At 46.9% G+C, this 25,812-nt stretch overlaps 1 protein-coding gene across 2 annotated transcripts in view; it reads left to right on the top strand.

Moving 5' to 3' along the window:
• The window catches only part of UGGT2 (UDP-glucose glycoprotein glucosyltransferase 2), a 1,472,699-nt gene that overhangs the window by 1,050,328 nt on the left and 396,559 nt on the right, over positions 1 to 25,812 (top strand). The window lies entirely within an intron of this gene.

The following is a 25,812-nucleotide window of genomic DNA, read 5'->3' as shown; positions in this document are numbered from 1 at the left end:
AATAATATACATGTTCTATTGTTTTGATAGAGGAAAGTAAGGAGGCTGATTCTTTGCGAAACACCTTCCTTTTTGTAGCCACATATTCTATAATGAAACCTCTAGCAGTAACTTTAAAGGAATCCCAGACAGTATGAAAGGGCATATCTGGGGTAGAATTAAGAAGAAAGAATTTGAAGACGAAATCTTTAAATCGGCTGAGAAAAGAGGGATCCTTAAGAAGGTATTTGTTAAAACGCCAACGACGAGATTTGGGAGCTAAAGAGGGAAGATCTAAACTAATTAAGAAGGGAGCGTGGTCTGAAATGAGAATAGGGCTAATCTCTGCATGTATGAGGTGTGAAAGGAGATGTGGACTTAAAAATGTATAGTCAATTCTAGAAGTGGAGTTATGAGTAGGTGAATAAAATGTGTATTCTAAATTGTCAGGATTAAGAATCCTCCATGCATCTACCAGACCCCTTGCAGAAATGGTCCTAGCAAAAGTTTTTTGCATTTTATTGGGGATGTACTTAGAGGAAGACTTCCTGTCTGTGAAGGGGTCCATAACTTGATTACATTCACCACTACCTATGAGGTTAGGGCTAGTGCATGCATGTAAAGTAAGGGACATGGATTGCCAGAATTGCGAATCAGTGCCTGTGGGGCCATAAATGTTGAGTAGGGATATCTGGGAACCGTTAATGGTAATATGAAGGAGAAGCCATCGACCCTCTTCATCTTTTTCTTCTTTTTCTATCTTGAGGGATAAAGATTTATGAAAAAGTATTACAACGCAATTTTTCCTATCTTTAGAGGGAGAACAGTAGACCTGTCCTACCCATTGCTTTTTAAGGGAATTGATATCACTCTCATTAAAGTGGGTTTCCTGTAACATAGCAATTTTACATTGGAGTCTAGATAGGTGGGTAAGTACCCGTTGCTTTTTAACAGGATTGCGCAAACCCTTTACATTCCATGAGACAATCCGAACATTATCACCTATTACCATTTAGATAAATTGATAATAATATTAATAATAATGAACAATTCAGCCAAATTATATAGACGCTATCAGAGAAACCAAGACCAAAACCATGAGAGCATTTAAATATGAACAATTGAGTATAAAAAAACCAATATATGCAGTATGATGACCAGAATTTTGTGAGAAAGTACATAAAAAAACAAAATGTAATGAAGAATTAGAAATGAAATAGAAGAGAAGAAGAGAGAAAGATAAATAAGGCAAAAAAAAAGGAAAAAAGAAAAAGGGGAGGAGAAAACAAACAGATAATGGAAGAAAAGATGACAGGCAGCCAGACGACTGCAGTCAAGGAAAACGAAATACACATCCAAGAAAAGAAAGACAGGTGGGGGATGGGAGCCGCAAGGGGAAGACAGGCGACAGAACCAGCAAAGGAAACCAGAGGGCGAAGGGAACAGATAAGCCAATTAATAAAGGAGGAAAAAAGAGAGCACATTAAATGAACAAAGGCGAAAGGACTAACACAGAGTAAATGAGAAATCAGGGTGATAATCCAAGAAGATGAAAATTACAACGAATGAGTAGGGAACATGAAAACTTACCAAACATCTGAGGCAATTATAAACGGTAGGGTCAAAACGAAAGGGTAAGGGTGAGGAGACATCAAGCGATGATTCCTTAGTGAAGAAGAAACACCTGTGGAGGAAACACAAGGAAAAATGAGAAATGACCGTCTACATGGAGAAGCAAGAACCAAAAAAAATAAAAACATGAAGCAATGAAATACAATCAACAGCAACAAGAAAGAACCGTGACACTGCCTTCAAAAAACCAACAGTGGAAGAAAGAATGGAACAAATTCAAGATAAAACATGAAAGAAACAACATTCAGGATCCTCCAATAGCCATCTCCTCTCCCTTATGACGAGAAATAAAGTGACGAAAGTCTTCAGGACGATCAAAGCAGTAGGAGCGATCTTTAAATATGACCTTGAAGGAGCAGGGGTACACCAAACCATATCTGGCATTCATCGAACGAAGTGTAGAGCGAAGAGATAGATATTCTTTGCGGCGAGCAGCAGTTGCACGATCCACATCCTGAGAGAAAAAGATTTTTTGACCGGACCACAGAATCTGTTTTCTCAGCTTGGCAGCGGAGAGGACCATCAGTAACTCAGTATATTCCAGAAACAGCACAATTATCCCACGAGGCCGATTATTGGATGAAGAAGATGAGGGACCGCCAGATGGCGGACCAATGCGGTGAGCACGCTGCAAGTTTAGGTTGATACCATCTTTAAGGCCGACAATCTTGGGGTTATGGATCTTTAGAAAGGTAAGCATATCCGACCCCTCCTCTCCTTCAGGAATTCCATAAATGCGAAGGTTATTACGCCTATTTCGGTTTTCCAAGTCCTCAGTCTGTGCCTTGAGTAGATCAATTTCTTTAGACATGGCTGCCACTTGGGGAATCACATCCTGGGTGTTGCCAATCCTTTGTTCCATCTCAGAAACTCTAGATTTTAGATTGGACCATTTTTCTTCAAGCCTCTGAATGCCAGCGTTTGTGTCTATAACAAAGGGTTTCATGAGCTTAAGTTCTGCCATAAGATCCTCCATAGTGACTGGAAGTGGAGATTTCGTAGGAGAGTTGGGCTCTTTTTTTTACGTTTGTGAGCGGTAGTCGTAGTAGAATCTTTACGCTGGGAGGACATTGCTGTAGGAGAGGTTTTGGAAACCAGTGTGGGAGGAGGATTCATGAAAATGTTCAAAACCAATATACACGAGTTAAAATGAGTAGTCAGCTGTATTGTCAGACAATACACCTGGTTGCAGGAAGAGGTACAGTGAGCTTCCACTTTGAAAGGTAAATCCAGCAGAGGAGGAAAAGCCGCCAAGACAGGAATAACCAGCTGAATGAACAATAAATGAGCGCCACAAGAGATATTCAGAGCTGGAAAGACAAAGAAGGCTTCTCCTCAGAACAAAATAGTTGAACAGCAGGCCGGTTCAGGATTATTCAAAATGCAGAAATACCATATGAAGAAACGGTGACTCATGTGGATAGTGGTAATTCTGAAGGGTAGAGGTTAGTACACCTGAAGCAGTATGAAGTGGCTTAGATGAGGAACCACTATTGTAGAAACCCATTCAGAAAAGGCATAGCATGATAACAGCATGAAAAGGCACCTTTATGTAAAATGAGAGGTCTCCAACCGAAGAGAAACAAAAATGCTAAACTGCAGCATAGAAAGCACCACTTCACCGCAAATATTACATAAAGGCACTGTAAATACTCAAAAATGTGCCACACAAAGGAATCCTGGATGTATCAGGCACTGAACAGATAGATTATGCATGCAGAACAGGTGTGTCTTCACTCACGACTTCAGTCCATTTTGTTCAAATACCTCAGTGCCCTGAAGACAGCAGCAATATTCAAAGAGCGCATACAAAAGCGCTTATCCAGCATTTAATTAGTATGAAGAATGTCCAGAAAATAAATCCATGAGATGAAGTGTCCCGCGCCACTCGTCTAGCGATGCGGAAACGCACGCTGTGAGGAAAATGAGGAGCGACAGCCCGCCGCTGACAGGGAAAAGTGGAGCGCGACGCTAGGGAAACAGGTCTTCAGGTAGCTCAAATCGATGGGAAAAAAGCAACTATCTGTGCCCCAGCGCCGGCTCCCCTACTGCATTCACTCCATGTCTGGGTTGGAGACCAGAAGACGCTCCGGATGGGAAAACAGCTCTAGTCGCCCACGGAGCCGCAGCAGGGTGCGGCCATCTTGCTGGCGGCCCAAGCCACGCCCCAATCAACACTTGTCTCTTGATAATGGTTTGTTCCTAAAGTGGGAGATTTCCACAGCCAGAGTGAGTCTGAGAAAAGCAGCTACGAGTCCTGTTGGGTTACTTTGCTACATATTGTTCCAGTGCCCAGCGAAATACTGGTCCTAATCAGTGGTGGCTCCTCCGCTAAGGCGGAGAAGCGTCGCCCCACTGCTCCACAGCAGGAAACATAAAATGATAACTTGCGTTATTATCATTTTATGTTTCCTTCTGCTGCAGTAGCTTTCTGGGCGGGGTTGGGCTGATCCGAGGACAGTGGAGCAGGGGTGGAATGGTTTGCCCACTCCTAAGTGCAGATGCCTGTTTGTTCAGCCCTCTCGGGCCTGCCAAACATTAATGCACACTTCTCATCTTCTCCATTCAGGCTACATTACAGTCTGCATAGAGAACATGCGCAGGCCCCCATTCACTGGCTGAGCTCCGATCCACGGCGCTTAGACCAGTCAAAACTCTGTATTGCAGTGTTGTGATTGTCTATTGGGAGCCTGGGAGCTGGGTGCTTCCTGCTTCTTCCTGTATCCTGCTGCAGGACTGGAGCAGGAAAAACAGGATAAATGAGAGGCAACGGCCAGCCGTCACAGCTAAGGGGGTTTCTTTTAAAGCTTTTTTTAACCCCCCCCCTCCACTCCCCTGCCCCCGCCCTACCACCCGGGTCTGGTAGCGCCGCTACTGGTCCTAATACTGTGCTGTTGGTGTTTCTCTGTTGCTTGATGTCTGGGGTTGTTTGGTGTCCTGGGATCCCTAGGGGTTTCTGGTTATGATCTACTAGACACATACTTCAAAGAGTTGTCTAGTTAGCAAGGGCCTAAGAGTGAAGAAGAGAAAGCACAGACTTTCTCCTACTATGGTTAACTTCATATTGATGATTATGTGGTGTGGTATTGTTGGTGGTTGACGTGCTACCAAAGGGGTGATGATGAGCATATTTGCTTTGTAGTGTTTTAGATATGCTGGTGTTTTGTTCTGAATCCAGGCGTCCAGAAAGATGCCCCTAAAATTACTTTCTGACTGTTTATAATGCAGGTTTCATTTGGTGAGATGAGGGTACAGCCTTGTTTTAATGAGATCTCTAACCATGATTAGGGGATCTACTGTCAATGTACAAGGTTGCAATCCCTGACAAAAAGAGTTTTTCTGCTAAATCTCATCTGGCTTGTAATGAGGAGAAACACCTTCTCTGTAAAAATTAGGGAAGGTTCAGATCCCAGTGGTTTATTTGGCACTTCCTTACGTCAGCCAGGAATGACATTGAAGGCATTGCTATATCGAATGATACTTTGACGGATATAGACATTTTGTTTTAGAAAAAGGAAAAGGCACGGTCAGAAATTTTCCTTCTGAACCTAGCAACAGATTACACACAAAACTGTACTTGAGAGATTTTTGTTTTTGTTCTTGTTACCCCTGGTCAGTTTTGCTGAGGGTAAGAACATAGGTGGAGGCAACTTTAGTTTGGTGATTGATGGAGATAGAGCTAACAGGGCAGAAGGGTTATCACTCGTGCCAATTCTAGAGGCCTCAGGAACACGTTGTCGCAATTTTGTCTTTCCTATTTAGAGACTCAGTCAGCCAACAAATAAGATTTTACTTTCTATTGTTCTATATTCAAGACTTCTGCTGACCTGGATTACTTGTAGTGAGTTAGGTTCTTGTACACACAGTTTACTCTGCCAGGACTGGGAGGTTCACCTTGTACGACCACACTCTGATTGAGTTCGGAGAGCTCTTTAGAGTCTCAACATTACTAACTCCTAGGTACTGGTTAGTTGGGGAGCTACTGGTTTATAGCCTAAGAGGTAAAGGCTGTCCTACCACAATGTCTAGAAGTGTATTTGTTGTATTTTAGTTGGGGTAATGTGTTTACAATAATGGTCTGAATTCTGTACATAGAAGATGCTTGGGGGCATTTAATCAAAAGACACACAGATGATGTAAGTAATGCACAGCAAATCAAACATTCACCACCAGTCAATAGATCTGGGTTAAATCCATTGTTTTTTTGCTCACCATGCCACCCAAGTTAAGACCCAGCCATATGCAAATCCGTCTTGACCCTGTGCCTCATTCCGTCCATCAATTGTGTGTCTTTTGCTTTCTTGCCCTAAGTGTGCCGGGTATGCCCATACGTGGGTCCCGGGCTCACTGTGCCACTGGATTCAAGCTAGCCTGGCTGATGAGGGTCATGCCCTGAAACCGGTCCCAGTATGCTTGTTTCCGGTCCAGGGAGGAACTCTCTTGGCAGTTCGCTCTGGACTGTTCTCACGAGGCACAGGGTCAAGACTGATTTGAATTCTAATCATATCCATGCATAAGTTATTCACTCACTAGCTTAACATTTGCTACTATGACTCCAGCTAAGTCATTTCCCATTTATACATTCATGTACTTACAAAGAAACGTTTTATTCCTGCCATCTTTCCCAATGTAGCTCCTGCACAAGTGTTGTTGAGCGTATATATGTAACCATATAGTGAACAACCACACTGAACCATCCTAGAAAGAAGAAAGGTTCCTAATATTGCTATAAATATAGTTAGAGAGTTATATTTGCAAATGTTAAGCTTGCAAGTGAATACCTTATGTAGGAAGGTCGCAGGTGCAGTCGCAGTGCCCGAAATCTTAGTCACACTCAAAGTCGCCAGTCCAGTCGGGTAAGTCCCATCGTAAGAAGAAGAGTAAGAAGTCCAAGAGTTCTCCGACCTCACCTCGTTCTTCGGCCTATGAGATGAGTGAGTGTAGGCATTCAAAGCATGGCTCCATGGATGAGCCAGCGCCTGGGTCAGCTCCATGCTTCCCCAAGTTTACGGGAGCCGGTTCAACCACCACTTTTTATGAGGCAAACGCCATACGCCTCATTTTTGAGTGGCCTACTCCCACTGGTGGTCCCATGTGTTCAGGAGGGGCTCCTACTGGATTCATGCCATAGGCTCCTACCCCGGTGCCAGTGGGGTCTCTCGGATCCACGGATGGATCCAAATTAGCACTTGTCGTGCCACCTCGACCTTCCCCCAATGGTGATCCTGACGCTTCCTATGCTGTCCCCATTCTGATCCCTGACTCTGACACAGAGCCAGATGAGCGTCACCTGACATCGACAACTGTGCCATCTGGAGCCATGCCTTCGAGGCTGGAGCCTAAGTCCTATTCTTATAGGCTACAACTCAGGGCGTATTGGAAGGGGTCGGTGGACCCTGAAGCGTGTCAGCCCTTTGACCCTAATGTTGTTGTGAGGTTTTGGTGGAAGCCAGCGGACTGAACACTTCTCCAGACACTGAAATGCTTTCTTCCCCTCCTGTAGCTACGGAGGAGGGGGTGTCCTTTGCTATGGTTGTGAGGAGGTTGGCCAAGGTCCTGGACCTTAACTTTCCTTTTGTGGCAGTCAATACTAACGTCTTTACAGAGATGCTTCAGCCAAGAGTTTACCCCTTAGAACCGCTTCTCCCCTTTTAATGAAGCCCTGGCTGACGTCCTGCTTGGTACCTGGTCTAAGCCCAGCACAGGGGCTCCTGTGAACAGGACAGTTGCCCACCTGCTCCGCTCCACAGGACCCCAACTTTCTTATGCAACACCATACTGCAGAAAGCTTGGTGGTCCTAGCCTCCACCTACCATGGCGCTTTCTCTTCTGCTCCCCCAGATAGGGAATCCTGGACACCTTAGGAAAGAAGATGTTTTTCCAACCAGTCTGGCACTACAGTCAGTGAAAACCAAATGCCTATTGGACCACTACTCTAACGCTCTGTAGGAATTGGTTGTGCAGTTGTTGCCGATGGTCCTGGAGGAGGATGTCCTCTCCCAGGCTGTTGCTGACAGGAGAGATGCAGCCAAGTTCACCATACATTGTGGACTGGAGTAGCAAGGGTATGCCCAGACTTGGGTCCTGTGCTCACTGTCACTAACTTCAGGCTAGCCTGACTGATGAGAGGTGATACCCCAAAACTGGTTCCAGGGTGCTTGTTTCTGGTCAGGGGGACCTTGTCTGGCAGTATAGGCTTGACTATTCCCATAGGAAGCAGGGTCAAAACTGATTTGAAAATGTCTGGGTCCAAATTGGGGTGGCGTGGTGAGCAAAAAAATGATGGGTTAAACCCAGATCTGCGACTGGGGTGAATATTTGATACGTTCAGTATTCCTTCCATCATTTGTTCTTTTTGCTTTTCTCCCCCTAAGTTGGAAGGGTATGCCCAGACGTGGTCCCGTACTCACTGTGCCACTAGATTCAAGCCTGCCCGGCTGATGAGGGTTGATACCCCGAAACAAGTCCCAGGATGCTTGTTTCTGGTCCAGGGAGGACCTAGCCTGGCACTTCGGACTGGACTGTTCCCATGGGGAGCTGGGTCAAGACTGAATTGCATATGGCAGGATCCAAACTGGTGGACGGGGTGGGGTGAACAAAGAAATGATGGATTAAACCCAGATCTATGACTGGGGTGAATGTTTGATTTGTTCAGCATTCTGTCCATCATTTTCTTTTTTTGCTTTTAGGGTATCATGAATAGCATCTCCATCAATAGTTGGGTCAAGGTCTCTTTCAGAAGTCGGGAGAGCCTTGGTTAGATCTATTTGCCACCGCCAAGAATGCACAATGTCAGGAGTTCTGTGCACTGGAGTATCCAAAGCGGCACTCGCTCATCAGTGCTTTTCGTCTTGAGTAGAGTCCAGGTGTTAGAAACGGGGTAGCGTGGTGCGGAGCGGGTAGGCCAAACTCGGAGGCATTGTGTAAAGCATCTGCGTAGCACACTCACAGGCGACACACTAGGCACACTACAAAAAGAGACCACACCAGGTTAGGTGAAAAAAACAGCATATGTATTATGCAGAACACGCCATAAGGCAATCACAGTTGTAACACTGTGCCAACTGGCAACGGGTAGCAGTTCACAGGGGACTATTTACAAGGCAGGGCCAATCGGGCTGCTGCCAGAATCATCACAAGTCCAATGAGAATAAATGTAAGCATCAGTAATGAACGTAAAGCAGCCAGTACCTCCTGGCAAGATCATGAGCTTAGCATCATGACAATAACCACTAGGCATAAACATAAAGTGTCACAAGAGACATCATCTTGAGCATAAATGCATGATACATGAATCCTAGGTCCAGTGTACATAAAACCCGCAGTGCAGGCCTTCGGGGAAGAAAAGCATTACCAGCATAGACATAACACTTGTGGTATTTCAATAAGCACATGAGGATGAAGTATACGAAATAAATGTAAAGTCCCACAGCATTAGATGAGTAACAGCCAGCAGCTTTTGGCAAGTCCATGCACGTAGTTTAAACATATTAACATAAAAGCATTAGGCATAACATGTGAGTATTAACATGAAGCCTCATAACGTGGCATTAAAGCATTAAACATGCACAGTAGGCATAATCTTATGCATTAGGCATCCTTGTGGGCATAAACATTAGGCGGAACACCAACAACATCGGGCATACACATGAAGCCTAGAATGAAAACATCCGGTCATGCATATAAACACACTATGCGCAAAATACTATTAGACTGGGGCCTAAAACCTATGCGCATGAAGACATATATCAGCCGAGGGCATCATCCTCAGTGTAGGAGCATTAGGCATTATCATTAGGCATCGCTCCCATTAGCATAAACACAGGGGGCCTCTCAATAGCAAGAACACCTAGACAGGAGAACATCATTGCCTGACATTCGTATTAGGCAGAGAAACCTGTGGGCATTAGGGGAAACATTTGGCACCAACCTGAGCATAAGGACATCCTACATAAAACATAGACCCATCGTGCATGAACATATTAGCACCTTAGGGAGGGGTAACACCACCTTAGGCCTTACATTAGGGCGTAAAAAACACATCCTGCCTGACAGGCCTGAACCCCAACAGTGGACATAGGATGCAGACACCATCAACAGTACATGGGCCACCAACGTTGCAGCTGCCCACCTCAGTGCGGCAGCTGTGACGACCAGACACAGTCACTGGCGCGTGGGAGCCCCCCTTTGGGACTCGGAAGTTCCAGAAATGGCCAAACGCGGTGCAGTTGGGATGCCAGAAACCAATGGGCAAGTGGGAGCCCCTCACTGGGACTCCAAAATTACCAATGCCCCAACACGTGGCAGCGGCCCGCAACTGCGGCGCCGCTGTGGAAGGGTGCCCAATACTGGCACTGCTGGTTTCCCCCGGGTCCCTAGGCACCGACAATGTGCCTCGGCCAGCCCGACATTCTCCAACGCAGCCCCATTCACCAGGATCTTGAGGGAGCTGTTCCGGTCTCTGCTCCGGCTTCCCGGTGACCTCTCTCGACAGGACTCTTCTCCTTCGGCCTCCGGGCAGCGGCCTCAGCACACAGGGCTCCCCTCAGCTCCTGGGGGCCCGACCACAACAGCACCTCCCATGACTTCACCCAGGCCCCCTCCTGGGACCCGGGGCTTAAATGGGGAGTTCGCGAGGCTCCTCGATGCGGGGTAGGCTCCCTCCGGCAGGTCGGCTCCTTCTGGGTGCCAGATAGCGGGGTGGCCTCCCGCCTGACGGTCGATTAGCCGGCGTTTTCCTCACCAGCGCGGGGCTTCCACCTCTGACGGGAGCCCCGCTCGGCCACGTTACTCCTTCCTGCCTCGGCCCCGCCCACGCCAGGCAGCCTGCAGGTCTTCCGGGTTGCCTCAGGCTGAGCGGCTGCCCCAGTTAATCTCTGGGCCGCGGCGGTAATTTCGCAGACTTCAGAGTTGGGCGGGGTAATGCGGGGTGGACAACCGCTCTACCTATGACACCATTACGGGGTAGGCTCCCGCTCTTGGTGCGCTCTGCGGCCCGGTGCGCAGCGGTGATTTTGAAAGTTTTGAAGTGCGGGGTGGGCTCCCGCTTACTTCAATAAGCACCACGTTGCGGGATGGGCACCCGCTTTATTTTAATAGGCACAAGGGCGCACACACGCGGGGTGGGCTCCCGCTGGTTTTAGATAAGCAGAAGTGCACACACACGCGGGGTGGGCTCCCGCTCTTCTGCAGGCGGCCCCAGGGGCAATCCCACCCACCAGGATCCCCTCGTAGCGCTGCAACCACAGCGCGCCGTAGGACACCAGCTGTATTTATCGAACCATTAGCTCTCCCTGGCAATTTACATTTAGCGCTCACAAGGCGCTAGGCGGCAGGAAAGTTCTTGGGGGCTTGAATAGCGATGCAGCCCTCCCAAGGCGCTAGGCAGGAGGAAGAGCAGTCACTGCTGGAATAAAGTTGTAGCGCTTCCCAGGTGCTAGGTTCCACCAAATATAGCTGCAGCCCCCACAAGGCGCTAGGGAGGCAGGCAAGTATCGTCACTGGAGCTATAGCGCTCACGGGGCGCTAGGGGCCAGGAGACAGTTAATGCAGGGCGAGATCAGCAGACGGTAGGGCAGCTCACCAGACCCGAAGCAGCAGTTCCTAGGAACAGTCATCCTCCATTACGATGGCCATCCTGCTAGCGCAGCAGTCTCCACTCCAGCAGTCTCTCACTAGCTCTGTGGACAGTAGAGGGGTTCAGATGGGCACAGGGGCCAGCACGTAGGCCCTTGGGCAGTACCTCCTGGCAGAGTGTCTCCTCTCGATCAAAGTCCTCACACAGTCTGTGCACATGGAGGCACGGCTCCCCTATATATACCCCCCTCACCCCACCTACCAGAAAGGGCTAGAACCTACTAGAAGGCTCCTGGCAGTTCCAGTCCCAACTGTCACTGTGGGGGAGGTGTAGGGCACCCTGTCACTTCGAACACTAGACCGCCGACCCACCACAGGCAGGCGGCACAAAGCACACAGCAATGGCGACCATTTTAAAAGTGACATTTCTGTAATGGCGGAAACAAAGGTGCGTACACCATTGCACAGCATTTATTATTTTCCTGTCACACCACCCATGGCATATACATTTCCTACCATGGGGGAGATGTCCCCTAAAGGGGGGGGTATCCTAATAAATGCCTATGTAAGGAAGAAAGCACACACACCTGGCACTGCTAACCAGCGCCAAAGTGTCCAGCTTCCTCCAACCACTCAAGAGTCAAGAGAAGGCCTTGGACTGGACCACCTCTTTTCTCTCTGGTAGAACTCAGAGCGTCCGCCTCCGCTCCAAAGCCACCGAGATCATCTGCGGCGTACCCCAAGGCTCATCCCTCAGCCCAACGTTGTTCAACGTCTACATGGCACCGCTCGCCCATGTCGCACGACGGTACGACCTCAACATCCTCTCATACACAGACGACACCCAGCTGATCCTCTCCCTCACCAAAGACCCCCACATCGCCAAAACCAACCTCCACGAAGGAATGAAGGCTGTCGCCGACCGGATGAGAAACAGCCGACTGAAGCTGAACTCGGACAAGACGGAGGTCCTCATCCTCGGACCCACCACCTCGGCCTGGGATGACTCCTGGTGGCCGACCGCACTAGGAGCACCCCCTACACCCACGGACCACGCAGGCAACCTAGGGGTCATCCTCGACTCCACCCTCTCCATGACGAAACAGGTCAACACCGTCTCCTCCTCCTGCTTCAACACCCTCCGCATGCTTCGCAGGATCTTCAAGTGGATCCCCACCGAAACCAGAAGGACGGTCACCCAAGCCCTCGTCAGCAGCAGACTGGACTACGGCAACGCACTCTACGCAGGAGCCCCAGCCAAACTCCTGATACGGCTCCAACGCATCCAGAACGCCTCCGCACGCCTGATCCTCAACATCCCTCGCCGCAGCCACATCACACCCCACCTGAGAGACCTGCACTGGCTCCCCATCAACAAGAGGATAACCTTCAAGCTCCTCACCCACGCACACAAGGCACTCCACGACACCGGACCAGCGTATCTCAACAGCCGACTCAGCCTCTACACCCCCACCTGCCAGCTCCGATCTGCAGACCGCGCATTCACCACCGTCCCCCGCATCCGAAGAGTGGCCGGCGGCGGCAGATCATTCTCCCACCTCGCCGCCAAGACATGGAACACCCTCCCCATCCACCTACAGCAGACCGAACACCTTCTAACCTTCAGAAAACTTCTCAAGACCTGGCTCTTCGAACAGTAACAGCGTTCCCCCCCCCCCCCAGTGCGCTTTAGAATTGCTATGAATGATTGATTGATTGATTAAACAACAGCAAAAAGGCTAGGGGGAAGGCGAAAAACTTTGGGATGACCCTACAAGCAGTGCCAGGTCCAACACGAGGCCTCCTGTAAGCCTTTCCACCCATACTACACCTGCCCAGATATCTCAAGGACATCAGGAACTACCTCATCTGGGCATCGTTTAAGTTGATGAATGCAGAACAATGTCATACATTCACCCCAGTACAGAGATCTGGGCCTAAATCCGTCGTTTTTTTGCTCACCATGCCATTCCAGTTTGAACCCAGCCATATGCAAATCAGTCTTGACCCTGTGCCTCATGGGAACAGTCCAGCCCGAACTGCCAAGCCAGGTCCTCCCTGGATTGGAAACAAGCATCCTAGGACCGGTTTCGGGGTTTCACCCTTCTTCAGCCAGGATAGCTAGATTCCAGTGGCATGGAGAGCACGGGACTCACGTCTGAGCATACCCGTCCCACTCGGGGTGACAAATGCAAAAACAACAGTTGATGGACAGAATGCAGAACAATGTCATACATTCACCCCAGTACAGAGATCTGGGCCTAAATCCATCGTTTTTTTGCTCACCATGCCATTCCAGTTTGGACCCAGCCATATGCAAATCAGTCTTGACCCTGCGTCCAATGGAAACAGTCCACCCAGGTCGAAGCATCACTTCAAACCTCCACACCGCACCCTCTTTGCAACTATGCAACAGATCAACACCGAGGTGAAGGCTGCCGCCATCTTTTTAGACGCAGAAAAGGCCTTCGACTCAGTCAAATGGGCCTTCATGCGCATAGGGGAGGGTGAGGTATTCTAAACATTAGTTGATAACCTATATAAGAACCCTGTGGCCAGAGTACATGTTGGGAATGCTGTTTCTCCGCTGCTACAGAGAACAAGGGGAATCAGGCAGGGATGCCACCTTTCACCCTTACTGTATGCCCCCATAGCTGAGCCTCTGGCAAGTGCCATATGAGAATACCAGGGCCATAGAGGTATTCGCTTCCCCTGCTATAATCTCATCAATTCAGCATATGCAGATGACACACTAATATATATCCGAGACCCAGAAAAGAACCTTGCTCCTGTACTTAGAGAGGTGATGAGATACGGAACCCTCTCTGGTCTCCGCATAAACTCGGGAAAATCCATAGTATTCCCCCTTACTCTCGTAATGCAATCAGTCCCCCTCGAGTTCCCCTAAATTGAACAACTGCCTCGGTTCGATACCTGGGCATACAGATTCACATGGACCCTGTGGTGGTCGTCAGAGATAACTACGGGAAAGCGATACATAAACTTGAAAAAAACATTGACCGTTGGATAAAACTCCCACTGTACTTAGCGGGATGCTTCGCCATAATGTAAATGGTGGTCCTAAACAGATTTCTATTTTTATTCCAAAACATTCAGATTCTATTGACAGGATCATTTTTCACCTCACTACGCTCAATCTTAATTAAATTGGCATTGGCTGGGAAACAACCACGAGCAAAGTGGGAAACTCTCACTCAACCAAATGACATGGGAGGGCTTGGATTTTGAATTATATTATAAACAACACAGAGCTCCTTTGAACACAATTGGTTTCATGGTCCTCCCTAACTACCATACCTATACATAGAAAGATACACTGCTGCACCTGACACTCTCCCCCAAACATTGTTCTTTCTCCTCACCAAAGAGACGTTATGGCTGTTTTGATACCTTAAATATCACTGCACATGCTGGTGGAATCTGCTAGAAAAACAAGCGGGCTCACTATTATACTTACCCCTTTTCCCAATAGATTGGTGTTCGTGATTCAAGCTTGGGAAGGAACAAGGGGTGGCCTGGCCTTAAAGGCATTGCAAGCTACAAAAATGGGGGATTTATTCGCGGAACGAACAGTGAAAAGCTTGGAAATGATTGAAACGGAGTCGGAAGCTCCAACGATCATAACTCGCTTTCACTTCCACAGGCTTAGACACGCTCTACGCGCAACTCTCGGAGACGACATTCTAGAGCCCCCAGATATGCCAGCATAATCCAACATATTAAAAGAAAGGGAGCCCTTCAAACGGGTCATTAGGCTTTACTCCGCTGCGCAAGAAACTCATAGACCACTCATGACTAAAGCAAGACAAGAATGGCAGAGGGAGGTGTGTATAAATATCGATGACAAGAGCTGGAGATACTGTTATGGGATGACCAAAGATGTATTGCAAAATGGTTGTCACAGACTAATACAATTTTAGTATATTAACAAGATACTACTCCCCCGAGAGGTTACATAGATATGGGATCCAGAGCACAGCGACGTGCCACAGGTGTGCAGAACCAACAGCTAACTTCATGCTTGTCGCCTGGCATTGTCCTGAACTGTTTGCCTTTTTGGGGGCTATCTTCCAAGAACTAGAACATATAACGGCCATTATATTGGAGTTAGATCTGTTCATGGCCCTATTGGGATCCACGAAAGAAATTAAAAAAACACACCACAAGCAGATAGCAATGGGGCTACTATTGGCCACACTTTGTGTGGCGATGCGGTGGGCTACAGGCACGGTGCCCACAGTCGAAGCATGGCACAGGGAAAGGGCCTACTGCAACACACAGTCAGAGGGATATAACGATCTACTTCCCTTGCAAAGCTGACCAAAAACATATGGGATCACTACCGTACCTACTTAACCCCTTCGCTGCAGCGCAAATTCCGCCGCGGCGCTGGGGGTGTGCGGGGTGAGCGCGGCGCCGCCATGCTCGTGACGGAACCACGCCGTCATGAGTCACGGGCGAGCTGTGCTCAAGACGGCGTGGTTCCGTCACGACTCCGCCCACTCAGTATTTCGCCCGCACAGGCGGGGAATTAGTGCCGCGTGGGCGGAGCGGCCGCAGTATGACGGAATCACGCCGTCATGAGCACACGCCGCCCGTGGCTCATGACGGCGTGGTTCCGTCATGCGCGTGGAAGGGGTTAATAGGAAAGAGTCAGGTGAATCAGAGGGAGCAAACACCCACGATACATAATATATGCTTGCACTGACGCTACATGAGCAATCATCCTGTGTCAGAGGCAGGTGCCAAGATCTCCGCATTCACCACTTTGGTACGGATGTAATGGTAAAAGGACTGAACCTAGTGTACTGCACAAAGAGGAGCGCACTATGTAAAGTGGTCGTAGCAATATATGTACAATGCACCATAACGAAATAAAGTAAGATCCCTATGTCACAAAATGCAGCTATGAAAATGTAAATGCAGATATGCGGTGTTGAGCATATGTACTGTATATTGCCCAGTCAAATGTCCTACTTGTCTATTTTCACCAATAAAAATAAGTTTTAAAAAACTACCTTGAAAACCTCATTGTTGAACGACCTGGGATGAAGGTTTTGACTACATGTGTAAATTATACATCTTGTAATGTTCGTAAGTGTACAGTATATATTAATGTTTTTTATTTCAGGTGTTTGTCTTGAACATACCTAGCCAAAAATAAAGCACAGATGTACACAACAAACAAGTAGCAATATAACAATGTGGGTTTGTTGAGCTAGCACGGCTAACAGTTACAGCGCAGCAGAATAATTGAAGTAGTAGTTATAGGAGGTCAGTCTTGATGCAGTATGTAAGGCGTTTCTGAAAGGAAATAAAAATTTGATCTTTCTTACTACATCCATGCTTAAGTTCTAAATTCCAGAGGGTACTTTTAGCTAAAGAGTTTTTTCGTTTTTATTTGTAGGATGTCGAATACCGGTTACTTTGGTTTCTTGTGAATTTGATACCGACTTGTAATGGTGAGTTTGTAGTCTAGGGATGCCTGCCAAAGGGGAAGAGCTTTGAAGCTCTGTATCCTGCTTGTAATTGACCTAGAGAAACGAAAACGTTGGTGTGCGGAGGTGACTAAACGCCTGGACAAAAAAGGAACAGAGAGTGCAACTAAACTACGATATGGCGTCGAAGTAGAGCGAGAGTTGATGGTTAAGAACTTTCAAAGGGAAGTTCGCAACGTATATCTCTCTCTGATTCGTTTGGGAGCAATGTGGACCTCGTCTGATTGGCAACTTGGACCAAAAAGAGAAAAGAGAATAAAACAGTACAATCTTGGAATAGAGTTCTTTCCCGACAGAGGCTTTCGAGGCCGAACACAGTGAAGTGCACCACCGTAAAACGTATGACAACTTTAACAAACACAGACGGATAAACTCTGGAAATATTACTTAACTGGTGATCGAGTCCCTTGATTTCTATGGTACGGATGAAAGTGACTACTGTATAGGTTCTGATGAAGGTGGTCTAATTTGCATTTCTAAACCACCGAAACGCGCGTCGACCGTATACTGACCGTATACTGAGCCGCCTGCCCTCTAAATAGAAAATCTCTTTGGTCGTAGAGGTGTTATTCATCACAATACAATCTAATCCTATGTTCAGTTGTTCTTTGTATGATTTTGTGGGAGAGTATGAATGTGTTGGAATAAATGCAGTATGTTTGTGTAGCTTTTTTAACCTTATATAGGGACGGTTTTCTATCTTTGAAAGGAATTACGGATTTAAAACTATTTGTATTTATTGTATGTGTTTATGTTCTGGGATATAAATTGTTATTGTTAGTTTGATATCTATTCAAAAAAAAGAAAAAAGAAAAAAATGACATATACGTTAAGAAAAATGAAATGAAATTTATTCAAAGAAATTGTAATAATAAAATAATGATACAAATGATATTTTGTTGTCACTATTGTGAGTGAATTGGGAATTTAAATTGGTGAGAACAAAGTCATATTGGGAGTTATAAAAAGGCTATGAGGGAACTTATTTAACTTCCTGCTTGAAGCACATCCCTTGGGAGGGAGTCAGTGAATAGGAACAAAAATTGATGTTAGGAGGTCTGTTTTTTTTTCTTTCTCTACAAACCAGTCTAGTTTTGTCAGAGAAAGGATTGAGTTTTAGTGTGTATAGGTGTTATTTCAAAAGACCAGTTCGGAAATAGTTAGCACTGTCAGTGTGCAGTAAGACGGCCCGTTGCACCACAGTTGTAAAGGCACCAATGACGAAACAAGTCCAGAAAGACATTTATTAAAATTATCACAAATATAACTGGTAAAGGTTTTGAGGTGGGCAAACAAATTAAACCAAATAGGCTCGAGTTTTACTGACATGATCTCCTACCTAGAGTTGTTCCTAAAATGAAAGTAAGCTCAGCTTGGATTGGATTAATCTGAAAAATGGATTATATCCAGGTATGGGATTGTTCAGAGACAGAGGTTAGAAAGAATAAATGTACACATGCAGCAGGTAAGAGTGCCAAGAAGCTCTGTCACACTTTGAGTAAATCATTATTGCTGGTGGAGGCAAGGAGGCTTTAACGTCGGCCTACCTTTTTCCGGGTAGCGGCATCACTATTTGACCCTGAAACGCCCAGGGTCCTCCTACCACTGGGATCCTGCTCAAATGCCCAACACTCACCACTGCTGCTGGGAATGGGGAAGATATGCGGATTTTGGAACTGTCCCTTCCACCTCTCCTCTCACCACTCTTGAACTGGGGGCGAGCTGGAGGATGAGGCGGACGGCGTTTCCCAGCAACACCGTGACTGGTGCTCTTGATGGAACTTTGACGATGCCCCCTGGGCGGAAACCATAACTGTCTGTACTTGCCTTGGTGCCCGAGCAACCTTGACTGATGCCTGGTGGAGTTGTCCTATGCAGCTATAGAGGAGTTTGGCTCTGGTTCACCCCTCGGCCAGCACCTACCCAGCCGGACAACGGATATTGTTTTCCTCGCCTCCCTGTTGTGTTTCCTACCTGCATTCCTTACCCCCTGTTTACCATTCCCCCTCTACCTTTTCACTCCCCATAAGACGTGTGTACGCGCTAATAACACATTATTGTGTAATCTCATGTTTTTTACCTCCTATGTCTATTCTTGTCTATGTAATTCTGTAACCTGCAACTCACTGATCCTCATGTAAAGTGTTCCGATACCTCCGGGTCTAGCCAGCGCTATATAAAACTTTGCAAATAATTTTTTTTTAATTATTATTAACAGTGACAACAATCCACCAATTCATAAATCTCTTAATAAAAGGTGACTAATAAATCATCTGGAGAGTTGTATAGCTAACGTTTTAGATGGTTGGTGATACTAGTTAATTGAAAACTATTTTAGTGCCATTTTGGCCTTTTTTAATAGACTGAAAGTTGTTCTGTTTTGTGGGGGCTATGGTTTTGACTTAGATCGATTTTATGGCTCCTGTAGACCTTCATAGTAAGACGTGCTGTGAGAAATCCCCTTCTTTCCACCAAAGTTATGAAAGGGCGATGTCATCATGCATTCTCAGAACTAAGTGTGTACAGGTGCGTTGTAAGGCCCGGGCAAAATGTAACAAGAATTAGCAGTCCTACTCAAAGATCCACCATTGATGTTGAGGATTAAGGTTCATCTGTAATCTTCACGTTAAATTGCTCCTATTGTACCTCAGCCTTCTTGTTAAGCCTCTTGTATTCATTCCAGTTTCCTAGTGAACCAGAAGCAGAACAGATGTTTTACCCAGTTGACATCATTTATTCATTGGAGAATATATTTCATTTGCAATATCTTAATGTATGGGCAGATATGTTGGTGTTAATTTGTCTGCTCTGTGTACAAGGCCTACTGGAGCACTGGCTACTTGGAGAAGCTGGTACTCTATTACGTGCCAAGCAGGAAACTCGAATTGTCCAACATGCATACAACCCACCACCTAAAATTCAGGTGGGGAAAAAAAGGATGGGCAGGTCCTACAGAAAAAAAAGGAAGCACAGCTGTGGAATGCCAGTGGCCCAAACCTTAGCACACAAATGGATTACAAGGTCCTCTGAAAACCCTACATAACCAAGTTGTTCAAGCAAATTTGCAACAGAGATTGGCCATGGTGGAAGCAAGTGCCCTTGCCATGCACAGCTTTCTTATCAATAATTTAATTGCAAATTTTGCAATGATATTATCTATGATATCATAGAAGATGTCATGAGTAATGTTATATGTGGGGTAATTGGCAGTGCATGACAAGGGCAGGAGCTATAGTTACCAGTGATAACTCTAATTGGTAAATTCCAGTGGTGTTGTACATTTAAAACATTAGGTGGTCACTTAATTTCTCAACTAACTATAACATTATTGGATGGTCAGGCTCTGCGTCCAACCAACCACAGGCAGCCATCACCACGCCACGCATGGCCTTTTGCCATGCTGGGCGTAGGGTTGGCCACAGGTCCTGGCCTGTGGCAAGGCCTTGTGTCCAACCCATTAGCACAGCGCCTCCACATGCCATTTCGGGCCCAGGGGACCCCATCACTAAGACCTTCTTTTTTAAAGGGAAGAGGTGTGTGGTCCCCTCCCTGAGCCACTTTAGGCCCTGCAGTCACCATGCCTGGGGCCAAAACATATTTGTAAAGAGGAGGGGGTGCGTGCCTCCCCAACCCGAGCCACAAAATGTTCTGGGGACTCTAATTCCGGGGGCCTTTAAGGGGGTGGTGCATGGCCCACCTCCCCAAGCCAATAGTGGCCACGGGGACCCCATTCCCTGGTGCCTGCCCAACTTAAAGTGGTTGCTCTGGTGCACATCCTGGGCACCCATCAGGCAACATGTTGGTGGCCACGGGGGAAGCGTCCGCAGCACCAGCAGGCTCCCCGCACACTGTGGGAGTCGACATTGTTCCCTCCTGGTGCAAGTAGCTATTTCTGCATGCTCCTGCCAGACAACACCAATCAGTGTTTTCCTGCAGGCAGAGAAATAGAAGTCTGCTCCTACCTGGTAGGAGAACTTTTAAAGCTCCCACTGGGTGAGAGCAGCCATGCTTTTCTTGCTGCAGGCATGGAAGGCATGTTTGCTCCCAACTCTGTCGTAGATTTAAAAATGCTCCTGCCAGATGGGAACAAACATATGTTTCCCTTTTTGCACTGATGCGGGTAAGGAAACTGCTGTGTTCCAAGGTGGGCTCCCCGGGACACAGTCTGTGAGCCGGCCCCTGGGGATGGAGTCCCCCGGGCCTTAAGAGGCTTAGAGAGGGGTGACATGCGTTCCCTCTTCCTTTTAAGATTTGTTCAGCCTCATGCAGATCGGGTCCCTGGGGCCTTTTAAGGCTCGGGGTGGGCCATGTGCCCCTCTCTCCTATTTTATTCATTACCCTTGGGATGGGATTCCTGGGGCCCATTTAGGCTCGGGGAGGGGGCCATGTGCGCCCCTCACCAAATTTAACAGTTTGGCTCCAGGGTATTGGTTCACATAATTAATCCATAATTAGTGTGTAGCCCCAGGGGATGGGCTCCCTTGAATCCAATTGTACTTGGGGAGGGGACAGTGCTCCCCCTTCCCCTTAAATAAATGTTTTTGACCCCCATGTGGAAGGGGGGGTCCCAGGGCCATTAGTGGCTTGGGAACAGGGGGCAGTCCACCTCCCTCCCCCGGCCAGGAAGCTGGCTGCCTGCGGGGGTTGGCTTAAGGAACAGATCCTGTGGTCAACCACACATTGCACACCCAAAGTCTGTGCATTAATGGGGTTGCCTGCCCGCAGAGGTTAGTTTGCAGGGCTGACTGCAGGCCAGGTCCTGTGTCCAATTGCACACAACTGATGGCCAAAGGGGAGGTGCAGCATGGGCTTGGTTTACTGTGAGGGGTTGGCTGCAGGGCCAGTGGCCAACCTCGCACGGCCAAAGGCTGTGTGTGGCAGGGGGGCGACTTTACATATGGTAATATAATATTACTTAACTTTTTTTTTTAATCTAGAAATTCACTGAAAAAAAACAAAGGTTAAAGTGACATTACATTTAGATGAATATGTCAGTGCCAACATAGTGTTTTGAACTCAAACAACCAGAGTAATTCACCAGTTCTAGTTAGCAGAGCTAACTGTAACTTGTGACCACACCATGCACTGCTTATGACCTGACAAATTACATCACTGATGACATGTTCTTTAAGTAAAACGTGGCCAAAGCGACTCTAGTCATTACAAACTCCCAAGATCTGAAAGTGCTAAAAGTCATACTACCTACAGCCTCCATACTGTGATGAAAACTTTACAGACAGCCCATCTTCTGAAGCTAATCAAGCAGATTCACATAGGTTAGTACCTGTTGCACACAGCCTTCTATATTATGTAGAAATTGTCATGCTGAGACGATGATATCAAAATATTCAAGGCTGCTTACAATAATATATCTACTCTGTAGAATCTTTGACCTGTTTTAAAATGTCTGCAGACCAAAAAACTTGTGTCGAGCATGCTGGACACAAGTCATCAACTGTCACCTGCACACAGAGTTACTCCTGAATACAAAGATTTATAATGTGTCTAATTCTTCTGCGCACCTATGATGCATTAGGAACACATGTGTTTTGTAAACACTTACACCCATTAGCTTGACACAGGCTGCATAAAATTAGGTCGAGAAGTAATATGATATTTACCTGCCACCATGTAAACCAGGGGTCTCCAACCTTTCCTGTAGTAAGAGCTACTTATGTTTTAGAAAATACTTAGGCAACTATACATTTAAATGTTCTGTTGATATGGGGGCATCAATACTTGACAACCAAAAGAACCCAGATGGATGGCTAAATTCTGTATATTTATTGTATCAAAAAGAAATTACATAAATATATACATGTCAAGCTATATACAATTTATAATTCATTTGATTTAGAAATGTCTCATCATTGATGTATAGTAAATCAAACCCACTCCTCACTCATTCTTCAATACGTTTTTCACTGTATAATATTTCAGTGTTACAACCACGTTTTCATATGCCCTTCCATCTTTGAATTTTAGCATTAGAAAATGATCATCTTGCTACAAAGGCATAATCTTCTACAGTTGATCCAAAGATATTATGTATTCAAATTCTATCACTTTAAATTATATTTATCTTTCTTGAATGGAACTTTTTCAAATTTAGAGGAATGTACAAATTAATCTTTCTTATCCATCATGGCTGTGTGTTCCCATCTCCTACGCGCGTTTCGGCTTGAAAGCCTTCATCAGGAAGACATGTATAATGGAAAAATCATGTTAATGGATAGGGAATCCAGGTATCAGCGATCTCAGCGGAGAATTCCAAAGGGTACAAGACAAATTCTTGATGTGTACAAATATTAAGGACAATGTGATCATGATGTGACTCGTTATGATGATGTGGATTAGGCTTCTAGTTGTGAATTATTTCAAAGAGTCACGGTGCTTCCCTGCAGAATATGTAAGCTTCTGACTGGCAGGAGGTTTTCCCAGGTGTCTCGACGTTCGGGTGCCAATGTTGGAGGCGAATTCCGTCTCACATTCCCAAACCAGATGTGGGTCCTTGTTGCAATCCGGACACGCTTGTAAGAAAATGGCGAGTCTTGGTAAGAAAACCAGTGTGCTGCCGTCGCCTCAAAGCTACTTATGTCCAATGAAATTCATCCCGAGCTACTCAGTTTTATTATGTTGTAATAATGACCACATTAATCAAGATTACATTAGTGGCCACTCACCCAAGATTATCAGCAGTGATCACCTCAGTGCATCAAGCAAGATTGCCAGTGGTAATGTAAAAAAAAGATTTAGCAATTTTTAACTCCTCTATGTAAGTAATACAGAGCAGCATAGCCGCAAAGCACCAAGGTAGTAATAAGTCTCCGCAACATTAGATGATTTATCACTCACAAATTAGCTTTAAATATCATATAACTGTAGAAAGTAGGATCTGCTTTAATGGTTACCCCCATTTTTTGCTGGTGTTGTACTATTTTCTGACTTGTCTGATTGGGATCCTGATAATCAGGATCCCAGCCACTGTACTCTTTCCCTAAATGTGACTATGGTAAGTACTTTGGTACCTTCCCAATTGGCTACTGGTGTATCCTGCTAAGTCCTTAGTATATGTTACTAAGGTACCCAGGGCATAGGTACACAAGGGGTGTCCCATGGGCTGCAGCATGTATTTGCCACCCATAAGAGAACACTCAAACTGTGACTGCAGGCCTGCTATTACAGCCTGTGTGAGCTGGTTCTAGCACCACTCACAACAGATATATATTTCCTTATATCTGAGGTCACTGCACTTAAAACCTAAAAGTCACCCCTAAGGCAGGCCTTTCAATCCTGAAGGCAGGGTGCTAAGGTATAAGTGTGAGGGTGCCCTGCATGAACAGGAGACCCCCCTACAAACCCCGGAGTCGATTCTCCAGGCTTTGTAAGTGCGGTCAGCCATTTAATACATATAGTGGACATCAAGTCCATTACAAGATGTCTAACTTTATATTGGTATCAAACATGTTGGAATCCTACCCCAACACCGACTCCAGTGTTGGATATAGGATCCCATGTACTGGGGGGCTTCCCTAGCGAGCCCTCGTGTATTCCCGGTAGCAGCCTTTAAGGGTCTAACAGCAAGCTAGTGCTGCTGCAGACCACAGACATGATTCTGCCCTGGTGTTGCTGAGCTGCTGCTGCTGGTGTTGATGACGGCTGATAGCCAGAAACCGGTCCTAGGATGCTTGATTCTGGTCCAGGGAAGACATGGCTTTGCAGTTCGGGCTGGACTGTTCCCATGAGGCACAGGGTCAAGACTGATTTGCATATGGCCATGTCTGAACTGGGGTGGCGTAGTGGGCAAAAGAACGATGGAATTAACCCAGATCTCTTGACTGGGGGAGAATGTTTGCATTGTCAGCATTCCGTCCATCATTTGTTTGTTGTAACGCTGAGCTGCGCTCCAGCAGGTGAAGGTAGAACAATAGGTTTCCTGTCACAGGGAGGTGTGACCACCTCGCAGGCATGACTTAGTGTATTGGGCTGGGGTGGGGTCGCTTGCTAGAGCCACCAGACTGCTTTGAAGGGCACATTTGGTGCCCTCGTTGCATACTCCAGTTGGAACCAGTTCAGGGAGCCGTTGGCTTCCACTCTGGCGTGAAACTGGACAAAGGACATGGGAGTATCCTCCCCTCTGTCCAGCCCCTCTTCTGAGAGGGATCCCTGAATTGTCCCAACCCTTTCCCTAGGGTACTTAAGGGCGTACCTGTGGGTGGCTCTTCAGATTTGTTGTGGGACAAGATTCAGAAACCACTTCATCTTCTACCGTCTGGGCACTTTGGACTTCGTTGGACTTCTCCTTGGAACTGAGACTGCACCAAGGAAGATTCCTGTTGCTCCTGGTCTCATCGTCTTGCCAGTCGTCTGCGTTGTCTGTGCCTGTGCTTCATCTAGATTCTTTTCCAGGCCTGTGGGCATCAAATACACCCAAAGGAATCTCCCTTGAAGTCACTCCCCTACATCTGCAAGCACTGCAACTAAGCTGACTGGTCTGCTGCTCCTGATGCCCCCCGGACTTTGATAGGCTCAGCAACACAGATGGTGGTTCTGCACCTCACTCGAGGCCTGCACTGTCTTCTCAGCAAGTTTGAGGCGAGTATCCCTCGTTGAAACTGCTGGAACAGCACCCCTGTGCACAGCGTTGACTTGCTGTTGCCAAGGCTTGTTGACTCTGTCCTCCAAAGATCTTCGGGCTACAAAAGCTGTAGCTTTCAGCATATCTTCCTGCCAAGATCTTCATCCTCACTGCATCCTCAGCTCTGTGGGCCTGCATCTTTGGTGAGCTGCTCCAGGTCCTTGTGCGACTCCTGTACCCCTCAGCCTGTTGGTCCTCTTGATGGTCTACTTTAGCTTCAGTGGGCTCCCCTGCTTTCTAGCGGCCTGCTCTGACTCTCAAGCACTTGTTGAATCCTTTGGATCTTGCTGGTCCCAACGATGTACCTTTTTTCTTTTACCTTGTCTGTTACCTTGTCTGTTATTGCTGCCAAGGCTTGTTGGTGCTCCCGCTGGACACTGACCCCCTGGTTCTCGACTTCCGAAGTGGGACAGCTCGTGAACAGCCCCTATTCTTCCACAAGATTTCCTGGTCCTCACAGCTGCAGCA

Source organism: Triturus cristatus, chromosome 8, assembly GCF_964204655.1.
Source record: "Triturus cristatus chromosome 8, aTriCri1.1, whole genome shotgun sequence".
Lineage (NCBI taxonomy): Eukaryota > Metazoa > Chordata > Amphibia > Caudata > Salamandridae > Triturus > Triturus cristatus.
Note: the sequence above shows the minus strand (reverse complement) of the source record. Positions and strands in the feature narration are given on the sequence as shown.